We start from the raw sequence: 14,898 nt of genomic DNA on the forward strand, positions 1-14,898 counted from the left end.
TTAAGGAGTGAATTTCGCCTTGACAAGATGACTAGAAGGTTGGTTTGGACTATTTAAACTGAAGGAGTTGTCAAAATCAAGGAGATACCAGCAACTGATTATGAGTTGATACAGAGAACCCATCCACAGGATATGTATAATTGTATCTTAGTTGCATCTAATTGAACAGGCTTGCAGAGAGAGCAGCTACAGCAAGTTTTAATAAGTTCTCACATCAAGGAACTCTTCAGCTCATCTAGCACCCATTATCTCAATTCTGGGGGAAGGTCTTCTGCCACACTGGGCGGGAGTTATCCAACTTCACCCTTTTCGCTAGACTGTTAATTTTGTTTCGTCAGTTTTGCTGGAAAGCCATTATTCCTTTCTGCAGGATTTACCCGCTGTATTCCTCTTCTTTAAGACATGGTGAAGTGTGATATCCTGAACTGAAACCTTAGAAACTATGGGTTATTGGGCCCCTACAGACACCACTGAATGTTAACTTGCACTGGAATAGTCAGCTACCCACTAACAATGTTAAACAGGTTAGTTAGACTTACAACTTGTACGTTTTGTTCATCCAGCTTCCTTATTTGTGTCCTTGTTTTAGACAGAACACAGCCATGGTGCAGTTTTCTAACATTTATACCTACAGTCTTACTTGGCATTAGCTGCCAAGAGTAGCTGTGCACTCATCCAGCTCCATTAATCTGCCACTCAGCTTTGGTTTCTGTATATTTTTGGAGGATGCATCTAAAAGCAGCAGCATTGTGGAGAGCCAGGAGAGGAGGCCCAATCTGGAGTATAGTGATTTCTGTCTTCTCTGTTCAACTCTATATGTTTTACCTGTTGAGATTTCTTTCCCTGTCTGACAAGCTACCAGAAAATAAATGTCTTCTTTTCCTTTTTAATTATTTTTTTCCAGACAAAACATCTGGTTTTGGCAAATGCACTTTATGTGTTGAGCCTACTTTGTCATGAATTCCTGTAAAATTCCTTTTAATGTGCTTTTTTTTTCTGCTTTCTGTACTTCTAGAGAATTGTTATTTTGTAAATTTGATATTTTATTGTTGTGACAAAAGCAGCCATTGGTTTGGAAACATCAAAATATATTGTTTTATTCCAGTTCAGGATGAGCACATTAAAAAACATATCAAAAGACATGCATGAAAGAGAAACTCCTACTTTTGACTAAATTTAGTATAACTAATTAGACTGTATACCAGTCAAATCTATTTTTCTTTTGTTAGGTAATGTAGGTCTACAACAGAACAAATAATTTAAAAACATTAAAAAAGCTTAGTTGATCTGCACAGGCACATCTGTCGCTTCTCTTTCATTATTGACATCAGTGGCTTAATACAACATTAAAACAAACTCTATTTTAAAATATATATAAGACCTGACTCCTGCACTACACTGACTGATGTCCTATGAATTCCAGCTCGGGCCTCACCAGCCATATGGACTCATATTGCGTTGTTCATTAATATTGAATCCAAAATTTTCAGTGAAAGCTTGGAGATTTCTGCCTCTCTTGGTACAGGAACACAGTCTATCTGTGCATACATTGTCCGTCCCAGAGGCCTGTTATTTAGAATAAATAACAGGGATAATACAGCATTTCTGCCTTCATGTCATTAGCAATAATAATGAGTTCTCTGATAAACACATCTACAGAATCATCCAGGAAGTAACTCAGGTCCAGTAATTTTTATTTCAGGTATAACATTAACTGATGCCATGTACTCTTCCTTGTATCCTATCCTGATGATGCTCCCTGCTGAAGTCTTTGCTACAAATGTCCCTCCATACCCTTTTGTTGGTAGCTCTGCTTTTTGGTGTAGGGTGACTGTGGTCTACTGTCCACATGCTATGAAAGATAACTTTCACCTCTGCAATTCACTCACAGAGATTGATATTGATATGACAAATATTTTAACATGGGTACATATAATAGTGACCCCCATCTCTAGCATTTAACAAAAACAGGTTTTGCCTCCAATTGTCCCATAGGTAGATTAGTTTGAAATGGTTACTAAGGAAAACCTTGTTTTAGAACAATTTAAAACATATTTTTTAGCACCTGGAAAAAAATTATCCCTAAGATATTGAATACTTGTTTAGAAGCACAGACACTGAACATCAATTTTGGCAGGCATCATTTGAACATGTGCTAGGAAGAAAGGTACCCAGGTAACTCTCAGGCATGCTTCTTGCCTGATTGAGAAGTGACTGGGGAAAGTGTTTTTAGATATTTTGTTCAAGGCCTGAGAATGCCAGTAGTGCCAAGATTGGTAGGACAGAAGTCCATCCAATGCTCTTAAATACTCTGATTCACAAAGCTATTAAGCCAAAAATCACTGCAAGGGCAGAGGGTATTCTGGGGAAGTTCTACTTTTTTAACATGTATGCTGTATTCTGGAGAGGTATTACTCTGTGTACCCATGCGTCTCCACACCCATGCTCTGTCACTAGAGACCCAGTACTGACTGCAATGCATCACTGGTCTGATTAAATGTGGAAATTCTTGAATGTTTTCTGTTTGTTTTCTTGTTTGTTGGGTTTTTCAAACATAAACTGTAGCAGAGCATCTGCACAAGATCTGTAACATAATCTGTGTGCCTGTGGGAAATGTACCTAATTTAATAAATTGTCATTATTATACATTCCCAGGGCCAAGTGTCATTAGCCCGTCACATACTTCTTGGTGACTGTAAATTTACAGCTAGACATGTCTGCAGTTATGTGAAGTGGTAGAGGCATTCATTCCACTAATTACTGATGAGCAGAATAAAGCATCAGCTCACTAACTCCATGTAGGAAACCATTGCTCTCCAAACCAACCTCCGAGTCTCAGAAGACGCTTGGAAAGTGTGAAAAAGGGTGAAGTGTGCCTAAATGAAGATTTTCTTTTTATGTGGTGCTGGAAGTGACACAGGAGAAGCCCGGTCCCCTTTGTTCCCTATTGAGGATCCTCCGAGCAGGAGTACTCAGACTTGTTTGGCCGATCAAATATCCGACGTGAAACAAGGAGCCCATGCATTGTGCCTGTCGCCAGCGGCTCTATTAGAAACAATTGGTCCCTTTCCAAGGCTACATGGGGCGTGATGTAATTCCATTTTCTTCCTGACTGCAGGAAAGGAAAATCAAGTAATTAAATGTGAGAAATCACCAGCCAGGGGGGCCCTTTCTGCTTGGGTGGATTTCTCAACGCAGTTGCCCATCCGCAAAAGCCAGAAACCGACCTGGGGAAAGTCAGCATGGCTCTGGACAAAAGCACGACACTGCCCATGAATGCACTGCGTACCAAACACAGTTTGTTGTCAGGAACTGACAAGCCAGCCATGTCCAGCTCAAGTGGCCGTACTTCCCATCGTCTTGAAAAGGCCTGCCAGTGAGGAGACTTTGGTCACAGCGTTATGCTTTGTGACCCTGGCCCCATTGTCCCAGGACCCCAGGTCCCGGGCAGGAGGCGTCACCACCCCACCAGAAGGCGACCAGGGGTGGTGGGACTGGGGGATAGAAATGGGATGAGGGTTTGAGGGGGGTGTTCCTGAGGAAAACGTGCCCTGCAGCCAGGAGCAGCCTTGGTCACAATGACCTTGTCTCATTTTCGGTTTCACGGCCTTTTTACAGCTTGAAAACCTGTATTTGCACCACATCTCTCTCTTCTGCAGGCTGCAGAGTATCTTGGTTATGGAATACATAAAATCTTAGTGCCAAGAAGCATTTATTAGGATTTTGTGAAATCCTGTAGCAGAATTCAAATGTTATATATGTGAGTAATAAAGAGCCTTATCATATATAGCTTTAACATTCAGAAAGCCTGCACTGCCTAGCAGTGAATGAAACTGTTGCAAACAGGCAATAAAGCTGTGGAGAATTTGAGCCACAAGTTTAGTGGGAGAACTAAAGTCATTTTAGTTCACTTTGATTACTCTTTTTAATAGGTAGCTTACAAGGAGTCCATCACCTGTTTTTTCTAAGTAACTATGTTTGACATTTCAATTTCGTTCTTACAGCTTTTAATACATTTTTTATCTTGTACTCCTCTACAGATAATTTACTTCCCAGTGTTTCTTTGTAATAGCAACCGGAATGGAAAAAAATGTTCTCATTTATGTGTAAATTTTGTTAACAAACTCATCTGCATAAATCACATTTCTTCCCAAGGATTTTATTGTGTAGTAGCTGCTTTTTCACTTAAGTTAGAACTTTAAAACAGCTTTCAAAATCAGCCTGAAAGTAAATTACAATGAAAATAAGATCAACACAACAAAACATTTTGATTTTGGCTTTAAAAAATAGAGGAGAAAGAATCAAGACAATAAAGGGTATTAAGGACAAGGAAATTGTTTAATACTTATATGTTGTTTATAAAACGTATAAGAGGTTATAAAACAGGTTGCTCCATCCTTGTGCGTTTTAGTAATTGAAATGTGTGATCTTTTATTTCTTGTTTAAGCATACTTGAAGAGCATGTAGAAAAAAATAAATCCTTATATACATTTGTTCCTTGAGACTTTAGGTACAAGATTAACAGAGAGCAAGTTTCTTTGCCACGTTGGTAAAGTTACAAAAAGTGTGTCTCAGGTGAAGACCTGAGTTTTGTTCCATCCCTTTCAAAATAAGTGTGAATATGGATCCCCCTGAGTGTATCTTGAAAAGTAGAGCTAATTCAGTGGTATTGGGCTGGTCACGGGTACAAGCAGCCAGTACAACGCACAGCTGCTTTCTGATATTGCTATTACTTTTGGCAGCAACTCACTGTTTCTGACTGCAGACAAAGGCCATAGAAACCTAAAATAATTTTGGTAATGATTTGTTTTGTTTATCTTAATATTCTGTGTTTCAGCAGTCTGGGACAGAAATGGGTATGCCGAATGCACATGACACCCCAAGTGGTGCTTGTTGCTTCACGTTTCAGTTAATCCTCTTCAGAGTGCTCTGAATACTCAACAAAGAAGTTAATTTAAGATCATTTCCCCAGATCTCTTAGAATTATCAGTAAATTAGCCTCTGTGCTGATTTCAAAGAGGGCAGTATCATTTGTCCAGTGCCTACTCAATGGCAGCAAAGATAGATAATTAGAGAAAGTCACAGTTTCAGGTAGCTCTTCTCCTGTTCAATAAATAAATAATTCATCCCTGAGTGGCAAAACCAATCCTTCCTGAGAAACACAGCAGAATATACATTTTCATGTACAATTTTACCATGTCAAATATAAAACACTAATGTATAATACTGTGGTAAAAGCAAGAATTTCATGTTGTTTTTATGTATGCATAATACTGTTTAGCTCTTTTGAATGTCTTAGTTTAGTAGCCAGTCTCCCTAGTCTAGAAATGCACACAAATTCATAATTGACTTGTAAATCTTTATTAGAAGCTCTACACTCATTTCCTCCATAGCCTTCAAAGACCTAGCATAATGATGATCTGGAATGAATTCTACTCCTTGTTTTAGGAGCAGCTGCATCTGTGCATGGTTAAACTTAAAGGTTACATAGTGGAATTACTTTTTCAATAACACAAAAATATAAGAATTTTAGCCAGTTCTGATTTAATGTCTCCTTCAGAAAAGAGATGTCCAAAATACCTGATCTGTAGAAAATCAAACCTATATTTTTAAGAAAGAACTATTTCACCTTGGCAAATCAGTGACCCGAAGCAAGTTGTGCAGAGCAAGGATCATAAGACTGGCCAACCTGGGAAAAAAATTCCACATTGTCAGTCCTGTCTTTAGCACTAATCATCATCAGATGATCATCATTGGGTTGAATGTGAACGTCTTTTGGTTGCTGTAGAAAGTACACAGTAGCTTTGCTGGAAATCAAGACTTGGACAAAACCAAAGTTTGGTCTTTGGAATCCAGGCAACACTGTTCCCTGAGCCAGTGCTTATATGTGTTACCTGGATTCTGAAGTACGCTAGGAAATACTTTGTCATGGCTGTCTTTTTAAATGGCTTTCACTGCTTGTGGCTAAGCCTCCATGAGCATCCATTGATTATTTGTCTGTATTTGTCATTTGCTGGAGCAAAGGGAGAAGGCAGGAATAGGAGTCAAATCTCCCCTGAAGCTGTCAACGACAGTGGATGAGATGTTCAAATATAAAAGCTAGCACTAAGTGGCAGATGTAAAACTCAGGGGTTCCTGACTTTCACTCTTTACTTTGCTAAATGTGGTGTGATATTATAATAATTTTTGGTTGCTATATATGGGATATGAAAAAATTGAATTGTTTTATTTGTGGATCATTGAGTATTTTTTCTAAGCACTGTAGCTTTTTTTAAACTTTTATAAATGAAAATGCCATCTAAATGAAAAACTGAATGTATTTTTCTAATTTTTTCCTTTTTTCTGTACTTTTTGCCAACAAATATTATATGTCTCTGTATTATGCAAGAGAATTTAATGCTAATATACTAATTTTATAACAAACTCATATGTGTTTTATACTGGCTTAGTGCCTGGGGTGGTGAGATCCTTGAGAAAATATTTAAACAAATGTTCAACAGTCTGAAAATTCTGAAAGTAATGAATTTTAAGTGAGACAAAACTTTGACCATTATCACATTATTTTAGTCCCTCCATGCTTCATTTTGCCATTGATATTCCAAACTTCTAACAGAGTTATAGTTTTGTATTTTTCTTTTCAAGTGCTTCAAGTTCTCTGTAGCATTTTCTCCTTTTCTCTATAGTCATGTACTGTGCAGAAGTGCATAGATCATTTCCATGTCCAAAATACTTTGGAGTGAGAGGAATACTGTGTAGAAGTTCTACCTTAAATCAACTTCAAGTTTAAATCCAGTTGTTTGAGATTCTAAAGGGACAAATAACAGTGACAAGGCAAAAGACTGGTGAAAGATAGATTCCAGTTCCTAAAATCTGTATTAAGAATCTATTAGTAGTCAAATTTTCAGAAGTGATGAGCTGTCACTACTTTCTTTTAAATTTAGCCTTTCTGGGGAAAAAAAAAAGATGGGTTATCTATATTTTTATTCTGAAATTTTATTTTAGATTCCACATATTTATACAAGGATTCGTACAGTTACATCCTAAATCTTGTGGTAGAGCATTTGGCTCTGAAGGTGTGTCTTTTCCAATAACTGTAATAAATATATCCTAGAAAAAAACCACTAAACTACCTTTTCCCCTTTTCTAGCTGCCTGCATATGTATTGATGGAAACAACTGTTGTTTTACCCAATTGTGAGCATAATGGTGAAGCCCATTTTGCTGACCACAGAAAAATAAGGAGACGATATTATTTAATCAGTTTTATTTTCCAGATGCTGTCTTTTTAAAAAGTTGGAATGGAATTTAAGTTTAGGGCAAAGTGAAACCTATGTTTGCTCTCTCACAGGCGTTCTTCAAAGTTGACTCTTCTGACAATTATCTGTTATTATGTTATGCACAGCTATAAGCAAAAGTGATTTAAGCACTGCTCAGCTCTGCCTCATTTAAAGGCCTGGTGTGTATTCTGTGAGCACAGAATATCCAGTGCTGCACCGGGGTTTCAATGTCATGAGTGGCGGTGAGTCCTTGGGAGAGCGTGAAAGAACAAAGTAGAAAACCAGCCCTGAGGAAATGGACTTAGGTGTATTTTTATAAACACTTTGTTTAGGAGCATATGTACAATAAAAAGAGAGAGGAAGGAATATCCCCTTTCTATATGCTTATCATTGCTGCCTGAGTCAACTTAAAATTTCCTTTTGTTCTTCAGTATATGATCCAACTTCTAAAAGACTCTAGTTTCTGATTTGCAATTGTCTCAGTTAAGATGCAGTAAGAAAATGAAAAGCAGATGTCTCACACCTTAAGTCAATCTCTAGAGTATTACAGAGCTGTGCAGCCTATCCAAAGTTCAGCCCTTCCTTGGCAAAGCTTCTTAATTTTCCCACACCTGCATCTTTGCTGTTTTTATTTTTTGGGATTTTTTTTGTGTCTCACAATAAGCACAGCTAAAACAAGCAGTGCAGTGAGCATGAATAGAGCACACAGTAGGCAATTTGGGGATTCATTCATCACCGATCAATAGAACTGCTCAGACAGTGGATGAGATAGCAAACAATTTGATTTATTATGTTTAATGCTATAATACATGATTTTAAAAGAAATTTAAACCTCTAAACTAAAAACCTTCATCTTATTTATTAACCATTGATAGAAGTAATAAATACATACTACCATTTCTTTAAAAATATCACCCAGCTGCGTCTGCAAAATGTGGTATCTTCTCTTGACAGGCATAAAAATGATGGATTTTCAAAAAGATTTCTAAAATTTTAATATATTTAGCATAAAGATTCTAATTAATTCAATTAGTAAAGTGAATATATATTAAGAAAACACAGAAACACAGATTCCACAAGTGCTGAATATGGCAAAACTATTTGGCCTCAATTTGTTCTCACTGAAGAATTTATGTCTCTTGCAATAAAAATGAAATTATGAAGCTACAGCATTTAGCAAACTATATAATAATTTCAGAAATTAATGGATTCTGAAATATGCATGCGGAAAACTGGAAAAATTACTACTAGTGACTATAAAAATTATTTTTGAATGATTCTTTACCTTCAATGATAATCTCATATCCAGAACATTTTTTCCTTAAGACTTCAAAAATTCCAGAAAAGTGAAAGTATGAGTTGGACACCCCTCCCACAAGATTTTCACTTCAAATTACAATTAATTAAAAAAAAAAAAAAGTTGTTGAAATATTGCTAAAATATTCACCTCATTATCTGAATGAAATTTATAAACATTTTCGGAGTAAACTGTGGAACTGAAGTCTCATTTTCATAAGTGTTTCGGATGACCAGTGAAACTCAGCAGTAGAAACCAATATATGGAAAGCCAGTGAGGTATTCAGTCACAAGAAAAAGACACTGTAACCAATGATATGCCTAGGTCTGAGGTTTTAAGCAAAGCTGTATTACGTTTGATGAAAAATTTTCTTTAAAAAGGGGCTGTTTTGTTCAAGTATTTTAAAAGCAGCAAAATTAAATTTTTCAGGAGGGAGTGAAATTCTCTGAAGACAGAGGCCAATGTTGTGTACCAAAGCTAACAGATTTTAAAAAAAGTATAGCTACACTGTATCTGCCACATGTAGTAAATGCAAATCATATTGTAAAAGATTAATTTATTACACAGAGAAGTCTCAATGAATTTGAAACTTCTGCAAATTATTTTCTCTTTAATTGAGAGTGATCTCTAAGTCAACTTCGATGAAGTCTTTCACCTGAAACTTCCCTGACATTTTCAAAGAAGTACTGAGTAGTTGGTTTTTTATTAGTAAAAACAAGTACATTTGTAATTTCCCTTATTTGTCCATTTAAGGCTATTTTATTCTGTAGTAGATATTCCAGAAAAACACTGCAATTCATCAACACTTTCCACTTGATCTCTATTCTTTTTTTTTTTTTACCAAGAGAATTTTTAAACTTTAACAGAAATTATTTATTTTTGAGAGAAAAATTCCAGATGGTAACAGTCAGCACAAAATATACATATGACTATAAACAGCTGTGACTGATATCTGTCATGGCAATCAGTCTCCACCAAGGAAAAATGGTTTTGACTGACTTTCAGGGAAAATACATTTAGGCAGTTGGTTGACAAGACTAAAAATCTTATGCTGCCCACGAATGGATGTTTGAGTGTGTTGGTGCTGAGGTTTGTCCTGCACCTACTCTCCTCCATGGTGCAGTAGTGACAGGACTTCTCTCTCCAGAACTCATGTGCCAGATCAGAAAAAATGCACCTCGAGGTTGTTGGCACACATGTACTTACATAGGTACATAATGGATTTGCAGAATGGAAACATCTTAAGCAATCTACTTCCAAATGTGTTGGGACATTGCAAGATCTCATGAAAACAAACTCTTGAGAAATTCGTCATGTAGCTGTAGCTCAGGAACTTCTGGCTCATTCTTGGTGTTCAAATTAGTAATTCACTTAATCTTTGAGGAAATACTGAATTTTTTTATTATTTGTAATTAGAACTCAGATTTTTATAGAAAATAGTGACCACAATTTGCCTAGAGAGCCTTCCTAAATGACTCAGAAAAAGATCTTACTGCTTCAACAAGGCCTTAGAAAATAACTGGAGTTATTAAGGTATGGTTTAATTTAACATGATGATGAGCAGGAACCTTTTCCCGGTCAATTTTTTAATGAAATAGTAAAGTAGGGGGAAATATGACTGCTTCTTTCAGTGTTATAATATATATAATAAAAGTGGTGAAAAGAGAAATTGAAGGCTTTTTCTGCCATTTGTTTTTAATGCAATTTGAGGAAAAAAAATCTGAAACTTTTCTCTGTCTGCATTCAATGGAGTCAAAATTCTCTGTAGTGAGAGCTCTGTGATCAGTATTCTCATTTAAAGTTTTGCACTTGGTGGAACAATGTTTTTCTGACAAGCTGTTTTCTGACATGATCTCTCTTATATCCAGACCAGCTCCATATGCTCTCTATTAGAACTTGCTAGACTCCTTCCACTCCTTTGACTGAAAAGACCACAGTATCACTTGGAAGTGTCCTGCTATTAGGTCAAATACTGGTTAATGGTCCTTTCTTATAGAAGTCTCATGCCAATCTACTTTGATTCTCCATTACTCTTTTGGATTAATACAATGAATATCCTAAATACCCACCTGTACTGAGAAAGCTTAAGAGCTGATTGAATTGTTTCATAGCTAGGAACTGCCTTTTGCTAGAAAGACAAATCTCTATAAATGCTGTTGTGTTTCTAATAATTTATTTTATGCATACTAGATATATCTAAAGCACATATGCAATTACCAGAACTGAGAAGGCTTTAGAAATTTAGAGATAACTATTTATAAAGTAAAAGAATAGATAGGAAATTCAAGTTGAGTTATATTAAACTAATTTTAGCCATTGTCAAGGATATTGCTTTTCTTCCCCTTTTGATTTCATTATAAACTAAATAACAAGTTGCACTAAGAAAATTGGCAGAGTTAATTTGTGAGCAGCATTGTAGTCCTTTTTTATTTCAAAATCCCTGAATTTTATTAATGATTGATATAGATAAGAACATTAATTACATGTTGGTAATAAAGACTACACAAGTAAAACTAATTATGTACATTTTGCAGTACATCTCTCTTACATGTAGAATCATGGAATAGAGCATATATTCAGTTAAGTGATACATATGAACTGAAGATCAAATGTTATTTGTAGTATAACACACTCCAAATATTTTTTTTGTGTAACAGATAAAACGCTGCACTCTGCCTACCTTATTGTTAATCAGTTTTCTACACATAGCATCTGTTTACATTAGTAATGTAATTGCTGTGATAATAAGCTCATTGATTTAGTATCTAAGGAAATAATCAGTCAGGACATCACATTTGTCTTGCTTTACTTGACAGCCTATCTTCTACACTGAATAGACAATGTCAATTCTTCCCATTGTTTCAGAGAAATGGAGCAACACAAAACCCCAGAAAGATCTCTTCTCTTTGCCAACTATTGCCATAAAAATGTTTGCAGCAGCTAACTGGTATTGAAAAAATTTAATTTTAGCAGTGGCACAAGGCCAGCACACTTCAGTGTAGGAAAATTGTATTTCTTTTGTTATTCAGACAGTATGATGGCCTTATCTTTCACTTGATGGTTAAGCCAAAAAGGACTGTGAAATGCTGAAAATGAAATGAAATAAAGATGCAAACTTTGGTTAAACTGTCTCACTGGGATTTTTTCTCCTACTTTTAAGCATGTTTTATGTGAAAATATGTTGGAAAATAGGAGCTAAAAAGCAATTTACAAGATTGCAAGATATCTATGTACTTGGGTTCAAGTCCTAAAATTACAGAGGAAAAAATAATCGGTCATGAGTATTAAAATATAGAACAATCACAGGTTTATGATTTGTTTTCTTTATCTTATTGACAGGCTGCCTTAATATGTCCTTCTTGCTGCAAATTTGGGTTTTGTAAGGTTTCAAAAATCCATGGTTCATGATGAGTTCAATGGCTGAAATTGAGAAAGTTGAAGTTGTGACCATGTGTGATGCCAAAGCTACCGAGGATGAGAGTCTGTCCCCTGTACCTCTCTGCTGCCCACAAAGCCCAGTATTCCCCACAGAGCCTGTACCCAGCAGTGCTGAGTGACTTCTGCCTAGAATTTTTTGTAGATGACCAAAGAGTAAGAGAAATTTCATTCTCCTGTGGTGGTGAATCTCAACTCACCACTTTATAGGCAGCACAAATGAACTCACATTATGTGCAACATGAAATAATACTGCTCAGTACTAATATAGAAATAATACTAATACTGAAATAATACTTCTCATATGGCACCAGTATGTGGCAGGACAAGAGTTAATGGCTTCAAAGTGAAAGAGAATAGATTTGGATTAGATATTAGGAAAAAAAAAAGCTACTGTGATGATGATTATGAGGCACTGGAACAGGTTATCCAGAGAATCTGTGGCTGCCCATCCCTGGAAGTGTTTAAGGACAGGTTGTATGGAGCTCTAAGCAACCTAGTCTAAGTGAAAGGTGTCCCTGTCCATGGCAGGAGTGTTGTAACTAGGTGATTTTTAAGGTCCTTTCCAACCCAGGCCATTCTGTGTTTCTATGATACCTTAAAAACACTGCCATTAGTTACCATGTGCTTCACAAAGACAGTTAATCTCTAAACATTTAGAGAGGAAGGGAAGAAGTACTCTTCCCCTTTTAAGGATAAGATGAAAAAATGCATTTAAAGTATTATGTACCATGGTGTGCTCTCCAGGAAATGAACTGAAAGAGTAAATTTGCCTCACTTCCCCTCAACATCAGAAAATATTCAGTTTTCCTTTCCTCTACATAGCCTTTGTTTTAATTGAAAGTGGGAAGAAGACTTACCTTGTGGAAGAGTCAGAAGAAATGAAGATGTGCAAAACAGCCCTTATCATGGAGTGTTAATTACCTATGCAGTAGTTGTACTTACAAGATGAGAGCAACCAAAGACAGGTTGTTCTTTGTTTCCAAACCAGATGTGGGGTAGCAGAAGTGTGGCCTCACAGCTCATCTAAATTCTGAATTCCGGCAGGCTGACAGCTGCTCCTTTTCTGCTGATTAAGAAACACCAACAAACACTTTTTTTTACTTTTTTTTTCCCTTCACGAAGACCTTCTTGGCTGCTTATATTTGTAAACTCAAAAATGGGCTCTTCCCCATTCATTTTTTTAAACTGTGATTACTAAAAAGGAGGTATTGTTAAATTGGAGAAGACAGGCAAGGTTTGGATGAGATGTGCTGGTAGGAATAATGATATACCATGCATTTAGCTGATGTATCAGAAAAAAAAGACAATTACAATTGAACATTGTACCATTTTTTTTCCCATAACTCTCCTGGACAGAAAAGTCCCTCCAAAATGAAGTCCTTTCTTGTCAGACAAATGAAGTCTATTCAGTTTTGGCCCCTTGGGGGATTGCTGGCAGAGTTCAGACCTGACACAGGTCCAGACCCCCTTCTGCTCCACATAAGGTAGAAAATCTGTGTTTCTGCTTTTATTTGCAGGATAGTATTTTAAGTCTCTTGGTGTTTTTCCACTTCCCAAAAAAAGAAATAAAAAGGACATGATGCTAATGATGCCCAAAACAGTAAGTTTGAGTCTAGAGCAGGGCCATGAAGATGGTCTGGGGGCTGGAACTCTGCTCCAAAGAAGACAGGCTGAGAGAGTTGGGGTTGTTCAGCCTGGAGAGGAAAAGGCTCCAGGGAGACCTTAAAGCTGCCTTCCAGTACCTGAAGGGAGCCTTCAAGAAAGCTGGAGAGGGACTTTTTACAAAAGCATGCGGAGATAAGGCTAGAGACAATAGCTTTAAACTGAGAGAAGGTTTACATTAGAGACAAGGAATAAATTCTCTAGTGCAAGGGCAGTGAGACACATGAATAGGTGGCTCAGAGATACTGCGGATGCTCCACTCCTGGAGGTGTTCAAGGCCATGCTGGATGGGGCTTTGAGTAACCTCATCTAGTGGAAGATCCTCTTTGGCAGAGGAGTTAGAACTAGGTGATATTTAAGGTCCCTTCCTACAGACAAAGTTCTATGACTCTATAAAATGTGGATCTTTATGGGCATTACCTCAGGGTGGACAATATGCTACTGTGATTCTACATTCACTTGATGTCTGAGAGAGATTTGGTAGGGTACCTCCATATTAGAGCTGCACATCACTTATATTTTTGAAGATGTATTTGTTCCAATCCCAGCTGAACATGTTTTTCTTCTAATACTAATTTCTTTTTGAAGAGAAATGAGTATTTGGGAAGATGTGAAGAAGTATTTTGTGCTTGCCACCATGCTAACAGCTTTCCCAGTGCCCTTTCCTGAAGCTGGATTATCTAGTGTGAGGCATACGCCCAAGCTATAAATTAACATCTTCTGTATGCTTAGACTATGTATATTGAGGACAAATATATGCATGTGCATGAATAGGCAAATATTGCTGTAATGTAAAAGAAAAAATAGAACTGTCCAAAATAATATATGTATTTAATCAGATTTAAAGATATTTATTTCAGTTTTAATGTTTTTCCTCAGGAAACTGTGCCTATTAAAAAAGCTTTTTTGAGGTACAAACTAGTCCCAAGGTTCTGCAGCAAATACACAAATAGCATCAAAAAGTGGGACTGTAACATGAGCTTTCTTCCTACTGGTTTGTACCTAACTAAAATGGTTTTTCTTCTTCCTATAACAAGGGAGTTCAGAAGGTTGAATGAAAAGAAAAGATGTACATCTGGATAGCTGATAGTAGCTTAAACAGTAGTGAAATATGGCTAATGAGTCCTAACCAAAGAGGACAGAAGGCATCCATATCCAATCCCCATTCTCTAAAGGCATCCACTCTGATTGCAAACAGGTTTTATCTAATGATTTCCACACAGGA

This window comes from Melozone crissalis, unplaced genomic scaffold, assembly GCF_028551555.1.
Source record: "Melozone crissalis strain CALT ecotype California unplaced genomic scaffold, PUWL_Pcris_2 ptg000042l_1, whole genome shotgun sequence".
Lineage (NCBI taxonomy): Eukaryota > Metazoa > Chordata > Aves > Passeriformes > Passerellidae > Melozone > Melozone crissalis.